Source organism: Solanum pennellii, chromosome 10 (assembly GCF_001406875.1).
Source record: "Solanum pennellii chromosome 10, SPENNV200".
In the NCBI taxonomy this organism is placed as follows: domain Eukaryota; kingdom Viridiplantae; phylum Streptophyta; class Magnoliopsida; order Solanales; family Solanaceae; genus Solanum; species Solanum pennellii.
The window spans coordinates 28,989,548-29,002,830 of record NC_028646.1 but is presented as its reverse complement, the minus strand read 5'-3'; the positions used below and the strand labels follow the sequence as shown (position 1 = coordinate 29,002,830).

Below are 13,283 nucleotides of genomic sequence, written 5' to 3'. Positions count from 1 at the left end.
CAATAGTTATCATTCAAGCATCCAAATGGATCCATATGAAACTCTTTATGGGAGAAGGTGCAGCTCTCCTATTGGGTGGTTCGAAGTTGGCGAAGCAGGGTTGATAGGATTAGATTTAGTTCACCAAGCGATCGAGAAGGTAAAACTAATTCAAGAAAGGTTGTGGCAGCACAAAGATGCCAAAAGTCCTATACAGATGTTAGAAGAAGGTCATTAGAGTTCGAGGTAGATGATTGGTGTATCTTAAGATTTCACCCATGAAATGAGTCATGAGGTTCGGTAAGAAGGCGAAACTTAGTCATAGTACACTGGACCTTATAGAATTTCCAAGAGAGTGGGCAATGTTGATTATGAATTTGAGTGACCCTAGTAGATAGCGACGGTTCATCCGGTATTCCATATTTCTATGTTGAATAAGTGTTTAGTTGATATTTCATTGACAGTACCAACATAAAATATGGGTATTAAGGATAACTTATCCTATGAAGAAGGTCCGGTTCATATTTTGGATTATCAAGTTCGCAAGTTGAGGATAAAGGAAGTGGCTTCAGTCAAGGTCCTTTGCAGGAACAAATTCATTGAAGAAGCGGCTTGGGAAGCTGAGGAGGATATGAAGAGGAGATATCCCCGTCTCTTTGAATCCGGAGAAAATGTATATCAAGGTACTAAATTCTTTTTTTAGCACTTTATAAGTTTTTATATAAGCATGTTATTACTTGCTTTTCTTTGTGTGGTGAAATGAAGTTACTACACTTAGCTTAGTGAATGAATTCTAATTCTAGGATGAATGTTCCCAAGGGGGAGGTATTGTAACATCTCGTATCTAGAATTAACTAAGGTTAAGCTAAGAAAAAAAAACAAGAATAATAAAATTTGGAAATAACTAAGGAGTTTTGGTCATTTTCAAACGGCCATAATTTCCAAGTATCAAAAGTGAGTTTTGGTCATTTTCAGACGGCCATAATTTCTAGCTCAGGAGAAGTTTTAATGATTTCTTTATATGGATGGAAATCTCGTCAAAAAAGCTTTCAAACGACACCAAGTTTGCTAAATTTTGAGTTCATATGAGCGATATATTCCTTTCAGAAGCTAGGATATTAAGCAGGGGAATTTCCAATCCGGATTTATTAAGGGCATTTTGGTATTTTTCTAAATCAATTATTAATTTTGTTTTTTGGGTATTAAGTTGGGGTCTAATATAATCCCAATTGGTTTTCACATTTAGAAAATAAGTTGGGGCTTTGGAAAAAAGGGAGAAAAGAGGAGAAAGAAGGAGAAGACGCAAGAACACCAAGAATTCATTGCGAGGTTTTCGTCTGGGGTGATCCCTACAAGGTATGTGATATCATTTGGTTATTTTCCCTTTCAACCACGCCCAAATTGTTTATATTCATCAAGGTTTGAGTTAGTGAATGATGAACATGGAAGTTCTTGTCGAAATATTGTAGAACCATGCTGATTGAATCGTAGTTCATATAATGTAGTTTTAATCCATGTTTTTTGACTATTTTTGGGTATAATATGTTTGATAATGAATTATTTGGTGATCCCTAGTGTTTGGGGTGGGATACATGGAAGTTTAGAAGAGTTAGAAGTGAAAATCGGAGACGAAAAGTAAAAAATTGCATCGAACACCCCTTGGGGTGCCGTGCTTGCTTGAGCGCCTCAAGACAGGCTCTGTCTGATAGGCCCTGGCCCGGATCGATAGACAGAGTGTCCCAGAAGAGGGTCTGTGTAACAAGACCTGGCGCCCCAACTCGCTAGAGACTCCGTTCTTTCCCTATCGTTTTGTACTACTTTCTAAGTGATGTACCCTGCATTCCTAGATGATTTCAACACTCTAAAGTACATCTAAACATCATGAAATGATCCATAAACATGAGATCATGATCCTTGAATACATAATACAAATTCAAGGGAAGTTAGGATCAAAGTCAAGAAAATAAGAAGCTAAATCTAAAGCTATGAGGTGAATAAAAGTAAAGTTTTCAAAGTTCTTAGAGTCTTATTAAACGTTTTAAATTCATTTTAAGGCTCAAGTTCGAGTTAAGGAAAAGATTAAAAGTTGAGTTCATTTCTCAAAAAGGTATAAGGGGACTAAGTATTCCCTAAGAGTTAAAGATTCAAGTTAAGTAAATTTCAAGAGTTCAGTTCATTTATCTAAAGTTTATAAAAGGGGGCTAAGTATTCCCGGAAGGTTCATAAATGTTTTACATTTAAGGGAACTATGATTTTTATGGAGTTTTGAACTAAAAAGGGAACATCGATTCCGAAAAGGAGTTTTTTTAAAGCTAAAGGGTTCAGTAAATTATCTCAACCCAAAGGAAGAAAGTTTTTATTTAAAAGCTATGAGCTAAAGTATGTTTTAGGAGTATTATTGATCACCGATGTGGGAATGAGATTTCAGATTTCTCAAGTCCCTATGTAAACAAAGTAGCCATCATAGGTATTAACATGTCATACTTTTTAGATGATCACGTAAGTTTAGCCAGTGGATCCATCACGTAGAGGATTTTCTATGTGACGACAAAGTATAGGAAAGTTATATCAACGTGGATTAGACGTTGTATCACCACTTAGTCTCATTGTGGTGGTTGTCGGTAAGAGAAATTCCCACTGAAAACTATATTACTTTCATATATATGTAAAGTCGAGTTTATTATTGTTATATATTTAATGAACTAAGAGTTTCATTGTCTTATAAGTTTTAGATATATATATTGCATATATATTGCTTTATATTGAGTTGTTATCTTTTGAGTTGAGCAGAGTCAAGGTAAGTTCATCCTTACTACATTTCTATCTTTATAGTTGTACTTAGCATTCCAGCTTGCATACTTGTACATTCAATGTACTAATGTCAGTTGGCGTGATTTGTTTTATAATGCACATGCAGGTAACCAGGATCAACACACAGCGCTCCATTGATCTAGATTGAGCTCAAGAGTTAGTAGTGAGCCTCCTTGCATTCAGAAGGACATCGATTCATTGGCTTATTATTTTAGTTGTAGGATGTTGTAAAGTCTATCTCAACTTCCCTCTTTAGTCAGTTTAGAGTCTTCGGAGACAGTTAGTGATTCATTTTGAAATTGTTTTACTTGTTGAGACTTAAGTGCCATTTTGGCCAAATATTATTTGAAGTGTTGGTTCTGAACATGCTTTATTTCATAAGTAAGTTGAGTTTAGTCTTACGCTTAGTTAAGTAAGCCATATCAACGGTTTTATTGGGAGCTAGCAAAGGTCTCAAAGTGTCGGCCACGTCCAGGGCGCAGGCTCGGGGCGTGACACTAATATTTTCCAAACACAATTAAATTCTTCTAACGTGTCTAGCTCTAGTATACAACGGTCATATAGTAGAGAAAAATATCTTTAGCTGAAATGATTATTGTTATGGGTTTGCCATTTAGTTTTGCTGAAAATGTCAATTTTATTCATTATATTCAAATTGTGTATAATTCACATTTAAAAGGTTTTACTAGAAATACAACTAAAAAGACTATCTTTGATTATTAAGCTCAACATTTTCAATATCTTCATTTTTTATTTTATTTGTAAAATAACTATTATTTCTAATATGGTCCGTAGTGTATATGATAATGATTAATTTACAATTATTGTACATTGGATTGATGAAAATTTGACTTTGCTAAAAAGAACTTTAGGTTATAAATGTTTTAAAATTCATAAAACCGGTAGTTATATAGCTCAAATAATTATAGATGTTTTACAAACAATGGAATTTGTTATAAAATAAATAGTGTCACCTTATATAATGCTTCTAATAATACATTTGCTATTTAAATACTAAAGTTGTCTGTTTTCCCTGTTTATATTGATGATTTTCATATTAGGTGTGATGCACACATATATAATTTGATTGTTCGAGATGGTATAACAATGTATAATGATGGTTGCACAAAAGTTGAAACTGTATGTCATTTTATTTTTGAATGTCAAGTTAAGTCTTAATGTAGAGATTTTGGAAATCGTTGTCGTGAATTTAATCTTCCGCCTAGAAAAATTTTAAAATCAGTGTGTACTAGATGGAATTCTATATATGAAATACCTGAAGTTGCCTATGAAATATAGGAAGCATTTACAAATTGTTTGGAATGTTTATAATTAAAATATGACATATATACTTGATGATACGATTGAAATGACGTAAAAGAACTAATAGAATTCTTTAATGTTTTTTATTTAACTATGAAACAAATCTACAGTTTATTATCCAATTATTTGCTCTTTTTTACCCAATATATGTGTTATTTCTAGTAAATTTTATGAATTCAAAAATAAACCAAGATTTGAAGAATTCGTTAAGAAATTGATTGAAAAATTTATAAAATATTTTATTCGTATTCCTCAAATTTATTTAACCGCTTGTTTGTTATACCCACATTACAAAGATGAAGGTGCTTCACGAATGGTTGATAAAATACATTTTAATTTTGGTATTGACGTTGAAGATGATGAAACACCTAGTTGTGAAGATGTTAAAGATAGTATAAAAATTGAAGCTAGAAAATTGTATGACTTGTATTATTCTAATAGAAGAAATATAGTAAGTAATGAAGAACCTCAAAGTTCTAGGTGTAGATATAATGAAGATGATATGCTAGATTCTTATCTTGAACTTTCTCATAATGATACAAATGATTTTCTAGAATCGTGGAGCATCGCGGCAAGGGATTTCCAAAATTTCAACCTTTTGCTCGAGAAGTGTTAGCTATTCAAGCATCTTCAGTAGCTTCGGAAGACACTTTTTGTGCAGCAAGATTTCAAGTTGGAGAGCGTGAATATTCATTAGAAGCAAATAGCTTGGAGATATCGATACTATCTAATTAATGGCGAAAGAAAGAGTTATGGTAATTCGAGGTCTAATTCAAACAAACCCTTCCTAGAAGGTGGATGTGTAGATTAAATCATTTAATGCTCTACTAGTATTTTGTAACTCAAATTGTACTATTTAATTAATATAATAAAAGTCTATAGGCTATTAGACTTAATATTTTTTTATTATTGTTTGAAATATAAATTTTCAAACTTTTAAATTGTGAAATTAAACTTTTATACTTTTATAGTTTTAAAGTTTGAAATTTTAATTTTCAAACTTTTAAAGCGTGAAATTTAAACCTTATAGTTTTAAAGTTTGAAATTTAAATTTTCGAACTTTGAAAGTGGGAAATTTAAACTTTAATACTTTTTAAGTTTGAAAGTTTGCATTTTAAACTTTAAAAGTTTAAAAATATAATTTTTTAACTTTAAAATTATAAAATTTTTAATATTATTTGAGTAATGTTTTAATTTTATTAATTATTTTTTTAAAAAGAATATATAGTCGTTGCACCCGGTTCTGGTCCATCCCGGTTCCAATACGCTTCCTCCTTCTGGCACCTGGTTCCGTCCCAATTTTGGTTCCGATCGGTTCCAGTCTGGTAGTCCCGGTTCCGGTCCTGTTCTAGCAATACATAGGCCTATGGGTAGTTAGATTTGGGTTTATAATGAACACTGGATTTGGTTTTTCTCTTTTGAATCATCTTGAAGGTTAATTGAAATGGGTCTTATTTTTCACATTAATATTTAGTTGGTATTTATATTTGGATTGTTCAGGTTAAGCAAGTTGGCTGGTACTCTCGCGCCTATTGGAGTTCCGAGTGCCATTCCACGTCTAGGGTGGGGTCTCGAGGCTTTACATAAATACTTGTATAAAGTTGAACGGGTAGACATATGTCTCCTAGATTACATAAACACGTCATACGTCACATAGGACATGAATGGCAATGTACAAGGTCATATTGGACATATGTTTCTACTTCTACAAGTTTATGTGTCTACTGATACAAACTCATAGTTGGAGGACATAAATATAAGTTTGGACCAAATTAAAGGACACATTTATGATTTACACCTATTTTTAGCCTCTTCTTTATGTGGACATTAGGATGATAATGTTGTGCATAAATAATAATATGTATTTATATCATCACATGCTTCCCTTAAAAACTCTACTAATCCATAAGATGGTAGTCTCTAGCGCGATAATCTTAGGCCACAGTTGATAAGACAAACAATTATATAATAGAATGGGTGAATTAAAAGTCTTTGATGGTAAAAAGACTGGTGTCAAAGGTATTGTTGATGATGGAACAACTAAGATACCTCAAATATTCATCCTACCACCAGAAAATAGGACACATTCCTCCGATACATATGAAACACACTTTATTTTTCCAGTCATTGACCTTGAGGGTATCAACGAGATGGATGTAATCAAGCATAAAAATATTTTGGAGTAAGATATGCATAAGAGACATGGAGTTTCTTCAAAGTGGTTAATGTGTATTCCAGTATCTGCCAGCCTTGATGAAATGTTGCGAGGATCATGACAATTTTTTTGAGAAAGATATGAAGAATAAGAAACAATATTACACTCGAGATATCACGAAAAAGGTGGTTCATTCTAGCAATTTTGATTTGTATAACCCTTCTGTTTCATCTGCAAACTGAAGATTACATTTTTTTAAAAAAAAATTGGCTCCTAATCGGCCTCTCAATCCAAAAGAATTTTCAAGATCATGTAGTTATATGTTCTGAATATGAATTAGAAAACCAACCAATAATTGAATATGTATTATGTGTTGATAAAAACTGGGATGTGCTGTTTTGTTAATTTTATAAAATTGTTTTAGGGAAATTCTAATGGGCTAAGCTAAGCATATGATGATATTGGGTTGTTCCTTGCTTGGATTATTGTGTAAAGTTCTTGGTATTTATCGTTTTCATATCAAAGGTATGGATTTCACGGAGGGGCTTGGTGTTTTTGTCCTTACCATACAGCATGCCCAGCAAGAACTTACCACCTTTACTGACCAGCATGCCCTCAGCCAGAACTTACCATAGGCACCAACAAACTTTCTGACAATGATTTTCTCATAGTACTTCTACAAGATCACATCGGAGGACTCGAAGTGCTTCACAAGAATCAATGGGTTTATGTTCCTCCTAAGGGTGGTGCTCTTGTAATCAACATTGGATATATTCTGCAGGCTAGTGTTCTTTTTATTTTCTATCCATGTGCGATCGATACCACTGAATATACAATTTTGTTATTTTGATTGTTTTTTCAACTTATCTCAAATGACAAGTACATAAGTGTTGAACACAGAGTATTCACAAAGAAAGTTGGACCAAGAGTATCAGTTTTGTGCTTCTTTGGCGCAGATTCAATGTCATCTTCCAAGATTTATAGATCGATTCCTGAATTTTTGTCAGAAGATAACCCTAAAAAATATTGTGCAACCACAATAAAAGAGTATTGTGAGTACTTCCGTAAAAAAGGCCTAGATGGAACTTCTGCATTATCGCGTTATAAGATCTAATCTTAATGTAATAACTGAATTTATAATGAGAATTGAGAATTTTACTTTTGATGCTGGTTATTACCTATTGTATTGTGTCGTCTTGTTACTTTGAATCTAATGTTTGCTTATAAATAAAACATAAGTTTTGTTGTATCGTGTTATTAAATTCTCTGTTATATAATGACAAAAAGTGTCATTTTATATATGTAGCGAACGATTTTAAATCCTTTGATGACACTAAGGATGGTATCAAAAGGAATTGTTGATGCTTGAAACACCGATTTGCCACAAATATTCGTTCAACCAACTGAAATAGAGGAATCTGTAAGCATTTCTGAAATAAAGTTCATTTTTACAGTAATAGATCCAATGAAGTGTAAAAATATTGTGGACAACGTTTGAGAAGCATCGGATACACGGGGTATAATTTCTTCCAAGTCAACGATCATGTCACTCCATTAGCTTTCCTCTTGTATAGGTTGAAACCTATTGAATACATATGACACTTGAGGGAAATAACAAATATAGTCGGGAAAGTTGGTTACCTGAGAAAACATTCTCGATAAAGGAAAAGAAAAAAATGCTACAGAATAAGGAAGGTTCGGACTCTTATGATGAGGATAAAGAGACAAAGGGGCACAAGATGTCAGAAGAATTAGGTGTGTGGAAGAGCTCATAAATACCTAAAGGCTGCAAGAATATTAGCTAGAATCAACCATGCAACCTCTGTTATTGGTCTTTGTACTTGAGAAATTACCATAATAATTGTATCATCCTGTTAGTCAAATTTATTTTTACTTAGCAGGATTATCATTTATGTGTATATTCCACACAAATTCATTAAAAGCATAGAAATATGTCATACCTTATAAGCTTTAGCATATAAAGAAGATGAAGATGAAAATCATGAATTATCCCAAAGAACAAAAATCTTTGGGAACAACAACATCCAAATTATAAGACCATATTTTCTTCCTTTGACATTGTTGGAATTGATCCATCAGATGAAATCCAAAAAAGCTTTCTCCTTCCTCGGGAAACATCATAGCTATCTTCTAATATAAAACGAGAAGCACAGAAACTAGCCGAGACTAAATAGGGATGAAAATCCAACATTATAAATATCGAAAGAAGGAATTTCTCTTCACCTTTTTCTACCTTCTAAAAGTAAAGTTAAATACAAAATATAAAGGCCACAAAATTGGCAGAAGGTAACCTTCATGTAGAAAGAGGACGTCCAAATCCTTAAGTTATAGAAAAGCATTAAAGGATATGCAATGTATATGAATTGTCTGTAGTAAATTGCAAACACTGAAATAGTAATCAGAATAAGAATTCAAAGAGCTCTTGTTCAAAACTTGTAAAACTTAATATCTCATGCATATTTATATCTCATTTGGACAAAACTCATCTCCTTCAATAACGAGTCCACCTTTGTAAAAATCATTCATCTCAAACAATCTCTCCTTTTATATTTCTCTCTCTCACCTTTTTGAGCATGCATAATTTTCTCATCTCTATGTTAAATACATGTGTCCAAAAAGTTGTCTTTCTAACCGTCTTAACTGCTATATTAGCCTCCATCTTTTGTCTCCTTACATATTGCCTAATTTTTTAACTTCTCCTCCTCATCCTTGGAGTGAGCCAAATTTACTTAAGTGTCCTTCTTCGCTTCCATTTTACCCTGAACTTCTCTATTCCACCACCAATCCCCCCCCCCCAATGACCAAGTTATCCCTAGAACTTCTTTAGTTGTTTCTCGAGTGCAACTAGTTGTGTTATCCCACATTATCATGACCCAAATTTGGGCGTGATAGAAGTCCTCTTATCTCACCAAGACAAGTAAGTCTAAAATCCAATAACATGATAAATGCAAAAGTAAAGCATGAAAAATAGTTTAACACCATAAAGAAATGTGGAAATCAAAATAAACTTAAATAAACCTCCAAAATCAATTCAATGTATTATAATAGATATAAAATAATACAAGTATCCATATCATTGTATCTAGAATAGAACAAGTCCATATAAACGAGTAAGAAATTCCATGAAGAAACAAGAAACTACCTCTGAACTCTCCACAATAAGCCTCAAACGAACTAGATAAAAATAATCATGAAGAACATGGCTCATAATCTATACAAGTGTCGAAGCAAGGACTTATTACCATAAAAACTTTTTACTGAAAAAGAAAATAACCAAACACGAAGGAAAGCAATCTAGAGTATGGGTAGTCAAACACTCTAACGAAACCTCTACAATTACAACCAGCACATAATTAGCCCAACATAGAAGTACATAATTTATACATCACACAACACAAATGTCAACCCTTCATCACATACAACTCATCAACACACAATTCATAAGCTTCACGCACAAGTCCCAACACAAACAATCATAAGGTTCATGAAAACACTTATCAGCAATGCAATAAGGTGAAATGTCAAATATAGTGATGCATGTCTGTCTTATGATACACATATGTTTAGTACAGACAAATGTTCACGGGGCCTCACAAGTTTGATGTATTCGTCGTAACTATTTCCCTCCTGTATAACTCACTCACTGAAACCATTGCCTTCAGCGTCTTCGAAACTATTTACTTCAGCGTCATCATCATAATAAATATCATCACATTAATTCAGAACAAATGGAAATACGAATGTTAACAAAAATCATGAGAATATTATGAATTTCATAGAAGTTCATAGACCTTATAAAACAATCATGATACAACCCGAATAGTGAATCAATCAAAACATTCAAATTTATTATCAACACTTTACACGACAATATAATTAAGTTGCCTTTTTTATTATGTTCTTTCCTAATTATAGTTATTCAATATTAACAGGTCAATGCCATCAAAAACATTCCATTACACCCGAATATATACTTAACAAAGGTTAAGACGTTCACTTGCCTCATACAATCAAATAATACTAGATTTGAGTTTTTCATTTTCATTGGGTCTCCAAATCAATGCCATCTTTTCAATTAAGTGATTCTAATAAGAAATAAAATTTAACAACATTTGAGACTTATATAAAGCGGGTCAAGTCAATCCAAAAGACTCAATTCAAAAAAGGAGGGTTGAATCTAGAAATTTATACGAAATTGCGGTACCTCAAAAAGTCGAAGACCACTAGTGAAAGCGATTTCAAATATATAGTTGAATTCAATCTAAAACATCATTTTATCCAAAACCTTTAACCTTTATAAAACAATCATATTTTAGACTCAAAACCCAAGATTAATCCTTAAAATATTAAAATAATTAATTGGTAAAAGAGAAAGGAAGTTAGAAATTGTTACCTAATAAAAGAAACTCGAAAATCCCTTTTGAAAGAGTCTAAACAAAGCTACTAGGGTTCAAAAAACGAATTAACCAATGAAATTGCAATTTTCAAATGAAAACACTATTCATGCATCAAATACTCTTACTATCACAACCTAAAGCCTTGCAATTGCGGATAGTAAGTAGGTCAACTAATTAAAGTTGACAATCATGATTGCGAATAGAATATGGGCGATCGCGATGACCAAGAAATTGACTTTACGGGATCATGAAAAACCTACACGTGATAATTATAGCCTCAGAATGACGACGAACAACTAATCACATACTATAGATCAAAAACCAACATTTCATACAAGATACAAAACAACCAAATGAACCCTTGAGATTAATTTAGAACCCTGAGTACACAAACCATATATGCTACTCACTTGAACTCAACCTTTATGACTTAATGAAACAATAAAAATACGAATTTGAGGTCTCCTAGACCCAAAACCCATGAAAGTCATAATAAACTAACTTAACAAACTAAATAGAAATGACTCGGGGAGACTACTAGAAAGGGTAAAAATGGTATTTTTATGAACTTTTGAGTCATTACACATATATAGTTTGCATCCCCTCTACTCCTCCAATCCGCCATCCTAAGCAACTTCTCCCCCATCTTATGAGAGAGGGGAGGGGTAAAGCCACCCTATCTAATCATAAATTTCTTATATTATCTTCTTCTCTCTCTATGGCTTAGTTTCTGGATCCATCACCAAATATGTATGTCAGATAGTATAATTATCACTCAAGGTAACCTTGCAGCCCTTATAAAGGCCTGTATCACCCTTCCTAAAGAGTACATAATCTATGTGGTATTTGACTACTATGCTACTGAAGGTAACCAAATGGTTTTCCATCTTTCGAATGCAATAATTTTCTATCACAAACTTAAAAGATCTAGCAAAACCTAAGAGCGAGGCTCCACATCTAGTTATATCCCTAAAACAACAACAACTAGATGTTTCCCCAATATGTCCATAAATCCCCACTGGTGAATATCTTCTACGTGCGATAAACTCCTCTCAACCTCATTCAAATACTCTAAAAAAAGTTTCTTGACATCTTTATCCTAGCCCACTTGAGGCACCTAAAGTCCCAATCTACTAAAATATCTACTTCATGTCTATCCCTTGAGCCTCTTGAGTACCACAACTTACCATTGGCATCTTGTGCCTTCACACCTACTCATCTAGTCTCCAGGATACAAGTTATAATAATATTACTTTTCTTTAGGATATCCACTAGGTCTATGAATTTCCCATTAGTGACCCTGTGCTGTAAGACCCTTACCTTAAACAAGAGGACCTCTTACCGCACCCTTCACTTCTGCTCCTAATCAAGGACATAACCATAGTCCAACATTGTTCACCAAAATCACTAAAATAGATGCAAACTAAATTGGTAATAACTAAAGTAAGGGAGGAATACCAAAATTAAAGGCCAAGAATTAGAATCAGTAAGCAAGAATCAACAAAAAGAATAGAGCAAATGCACCAATAAGCACCAATCAACAAGAAATAGAGCAGAAATTGATCACAAACTATAAGATTAAAACGTCAACAATCAACACATGAATTTTGGATAGAACAATAAAGATAATAACACACTAAAGATTTTATGAATATCATTACTAAAATTAAAAATAAATAAATAGAAGAATAGGAACAATTGAAATGAGTGGGGAGTCCCTACAGTCTAATCTTCCATTCCTTGCTATACCGATCTGTTTGGACAGTAGTGGTCTTGCCAGAGAGGGTGAAGAAAAAGGAAATTTATGTTCATACAAAAAAATTAAGATACTTTAATTCATTTTGTTATTTTATAATAGAAATCATTTTAGTTCCTTAGCAATATTTCTTCATAGTAAAATCCTAAGAACAAGAATATGAAAGATATGTAAGCAATGTTATAAAATCATAAAATAAATATCGTGTACTAAAATTAAGAGAAGTAGAGAAAGAGATAGAGAAAAACATAAAGTAGTGGTACTACTAATAACTTTTTGCTATTATTTATGTGTCTGTTCCATCTAAAACACTAGGCCCATCTATAAGTATTCAAACTTGGAGATCTAGACGTGTTATAAAACATGAAAATCTAGAACATGCTATAGTATAGGTGGGTCATCGAACATCCACATCCTCCAAACGTTTACAATATTACCTCGTAGATTTCTATGTAAAAAAAGGTGCACTCAGTTATTTACTTTATATATTTTTGAAGGATCATTAAATATATAACTAGAAAAAGTCAGTGTGATAAAGACTTGATTACAGAAAAAGGAATCAACCGTGTATTTACTTATGTTGATGAGAAACATCACTTTATTATTTTTAACAATACCTCCCAATCTATATTTATATTTCAAAATATTGATCTTGGTTGTTTATAGTGGTGGAAATGAGCAAAATGGGTCAACTTTTGATGGGTTGGAAATGGGCTAACATAAAATGGGAATAATTCAACTTGCCCATATTGAATATGGATAAAAGAAGGGCTGGGTAATAAATGAGTTTGGTAAAATATATGGTGACTCATATTTTCATGATTAAATAGTACTCAACTTT

The 13,283-nt window shown here is 32.7% G+C and overlaps 1 pseudogene; it reads left to right on the top strand.

Moving 5' to 3' along the window:
* Positions 1-457: 457 nt before the first annotated feature.
* LOC107001197 lies at positions 458-7,382 on the top strand (annotated as a pseudogene).
* The last annotated feature ends 5,901 nt before the right edge of the window (positions 7,383-13,283 follow it).